The sequence below is a fragment of the Oncorhynchus mykiss genome, unplaced genomic scaffold (genome assembly GCF_013265735.2).
Source record: "Oncorhynchus mykiss isolate Arlee unplaced genomic scaffold, USDA_OmykA_1.1 un_scaffold_816, whole genome shotgun sequence".
Lineage (NCBI taxonomy): Eukaryota > Metazoa > Chordata > Actinopteri > Salmoniformes > Salmonidae > Oncorhynchus > Oncorhynchus mykiss.
The window spans coordinates 1-2,500 of record NW_023494263.1 but is presented as its reverse complement, the minus strand read 5'-3'; the positions used below and the strand labels follow the sequence as shown (position 1 = coordinate 2,500).

General features: G+C 45.3%; 7 non-coding genes and 1 pseudogene across 7 annotated transcripts in view; all 8 read left to right on the top strand.

Annotated features, from left to right (window-relative positions):
- LOC118962908 overlaps positions 1 to 4 on the top strand; it is a 119-nt gene extending 115 nt beyond the window's left edge. The window contains exon 1 of the ribosomal RNA XR_005050175.1: positions 1 to 4. This exon is cut by the window's left edge and continues 115 nt beyond it. This is a non-coding gene — a ribosomal RNA (5S ribosomal RNA).
- Positions 5 to 182: 178 nt separating this feature from the next.
- Positions 183 to 301, top strand: LOC118962897. The gene has a single exon (XR_005050164.1). It is a non-coding gene; the product is annotated as a 5S ribosomal RNA (ribosomal RNA).
- Positions 302 to 480: 179 nt separating this feature from the next.
- LOC118962886 lies at positions 481 to 599 on the top strand. Its single transcript, XR_005050153.1, has one exon. It is a non-coding gene; the product is annotated as a 5S ribosomal RNA (ribosomal RNA).
- Positions 600 to 776: 177 nt separating this feature from the next.
- Positions 777 to 895, top strand: LOC118962875. The gene has a single exon (XR_005050142.1). It is a non-coding gene; the product is annotated as a 5S ribosomal RNA (ribosomal RNA).
- A 257-nt stretch (positions 896 to 1,152) lies between these two features.
- On the top strand, positions 1,153 to 1,271 carry LOC118962999. The gene has a single exon (XR_005050260.1). It is a non-coding gene; the product is annotated as a 5S ribosomal RNA (ribosomal RNA).
- Positions 1,272 to 1,531: 260 nt separating this feature from the next.
- Positions 1,532 to 1,650, top strand: LOC118962988. Its single transcript, XR_005050249.1, has one exon. It is a non-coding gene; the product is annotated as a 5S ribosomal RNA (ribosomal RNA).
- Positions 1,651 to 1,827: 177 nt separating this feature from the next.
- LOC118962961 lies at positions 1,828 to 1,944 on the top strand (annotated as a pseudogene).
- Positions 1,945 to 2,128: 184 nt separating this feature from the next.
- On the top strand, positions 2,129 to 2,246 carry LOC118962950. The gene has a single exon (XR_005050217.1). It is a non-coding gene; the product is annotated as a 5S ribosomal RNA (ribosomal RNA).
- Positions 2,247 to 2,500: the final 254 nt, after the last annotated feature.

The window sequence follows — 2,500 nt, the reverse complement described above, 5'->3', positions numbered from 1 at the left end:
AGCTTTTTGTCACTGCCTTGTGGAATTTCAACTCTTTGTCCGTTTTTTTCCCACAAGGCTGAAATATGTGCCCTCGCTTTGAAATAAGTAAGCAAGGTTAGTTTGTATTTCATCCAACAATCTGTGCTACAAATTATGGCTACAGTATATGCAATTTCATCCACTTTTTGAGATTGCCTTTCGCTTACGGCCACACCGGCCTGAGTACGCCTGATCTCGTCCGATCTCGGAAGCTAAGCAGGGTCGGGCCTGGTTAGTACTTGGATGGGAGACCGCCTGGGAATACCAGGTGCTGTAAGCTTTTTGTCACTGCCTTGTGGAATTTCAACTCTTTGTCCGTTTTTTCCCACAAGGCTGAAATATGTGCCCTCGCTTTGAAATAAGTAAGCAAGGTTAGTTTGTATTTCATCCAACAATCTGTGCTACAAATTATGGCTACAGTATAATGCAATTTCATCCACTTTTTGAGATTTGCCTTTCGCTTACGGCCACACCGGCCTGAGTACGCCTGATCTCGTCCGATCTCGGAAGCTAAGCAGGGTCGGGCCTGGTTAGTACTTGGATGGGAGACCGCCTGGGAATACCAGGTGCTGTAAGCTTTTTGTCACTGCCTTGTGGAATTTCAACTCTTTGTCCGTTTTTTCCCACAAGGCTGAAATATGTGCCCTCGCTTTGAAATAAGTAAGCAAGGTTAGTTTGTATTTCATCCAACAATCTGTGCTACAAATTATGGCTACAGTATATGCAATTTCATCCACTTTTTGAGATTGCCTTTCGCTTACGGCCACACCGGCCTGAGTACGCCTGATCTCGTCCGATCTCGGAAGCTAAGCAGGGTCGGGCCTGGTTAGTACTTGGATGGGAGACCGCCTGGGAATACCAGGTGCTGTAAGCTTTTTGTCACTGCCTTGTGGAATTTCAACTCTTTGTCCGTTTTTTCCCACAAGGCTGAAATATGTGCCCTCGCTTTGAAATAAGTAAGCAAGGTTAGTTTGTATTTCATCCAACAATCTGTGCTACAAATTATGGCTACAGTATATGCAATTTCTTCCACTTTTTTGAGTGACACAAAGATGCTTATCTAAGGTGGAAATGCAACAGCTGTTAATCAGGCTCACTTTGACTTTACTATGCACCAAGAGATAGTTTCTCGCTTACGGCCACACCGGCCTGAGTACGCCTGATCTCGTCCGATCTCGGAAGCTAAGCAGGGTCGGGCCTGGTTAGTACTTGGATGGGAGACCGCCTGGGAATACCAGGTGCTGTAAGCTTTTTGTCACTGCCTTGTGGAATTTCAACTCTTTGTCCGTTTTTTCCCACAAGGCTGAAATATGTGCCCTCGCTTTGAAATAAGTAAGCAAGGTTAGTTTGTATTTCATCCAACAATCTGTGCTACAAATTATGGCTACAGTATATGCAATTTCTTCCACTTTTTGAGTGACACAAAATGCTTATCTAAATGGTGGAAATGCAACAGCTGTTAATCAGGCTCACTTTGACTTTACATAGTGCACCAAGAGATAGTTTTCTCGCTTACGGCCACACCGGCCTGAGTACGCCTGATCTCGTCCGATCTCGGAAGCTAAGCAGGGTCGGGCCTGGTTAGTACTTGGATGGGAGACCGCCTGGGAATACCAGGTGCTGTAAGCTTTTTGTCACTGCCTTGTGGAATTTCAACTCTTTGTCCGTTTTTTCCCACAAGGCTGAAATATGTGCCCTCGCTTTGAAATAAGTAAGCAAGGTTAGTTTGTATTTCATCCAACAATCTGTGCTACAAATTATGGCTACAGTATATGCAATTTCATCCACTTTTTGAGATTGCCTTTCGCTTACGGCCACACCGGCCTGAGTACGCCTGATCTCGTCCGATCTCGAAGCTAAGCAGGTCGGGCCTGGTTAGTACTTGGATGGGAGACCGCCTGGGAATACCAGGTGCTGTAAGCTTTTTGTCACTGCCTTGTGGAATTTCAACTCTTTGTCCGTTTTTTTCCCACAAGGCTGAAATATGTGCCCTCGCTTTGAAATAAGTAAGCAAGTTTAGTTTGTATTTCATCCAACAATCTGTGCTACACAAATTATTGCTACAGTATATGCAATTTCATATCACCAATTTTTGAGATTGCCTTTCGCTTACGGCCACACCGGCCTGAGTACGCCTGATCTCGTCCGATCTCGGAAGCTAAGCAGGGCGGGCCTGGTTAGTACTTGGATGGGAGACCGCCTGGGAATACCAGGTGCTGTAAGCTTTTTGTCACTGCCTTGTGGAATTTCAACTCTTTGTCCGTTTTTTCCACAAGGCTGAATATGTGCCCTCGCTTTGAAATAAGTAAGCAAGGTTAGTTTGTATTTCATCCAACAATCTGTGCTACAAATTATGGCTACAGTATTGCAATTTCATCCACTTTTTTGAGATTGCCTTTTCGCTTAACGGCCACACCGGCCTGAGTAACGCCTGATCTCGTGCCGATCTCGGAAGCTAAGCAGGGTCGGGCCTGGTTAG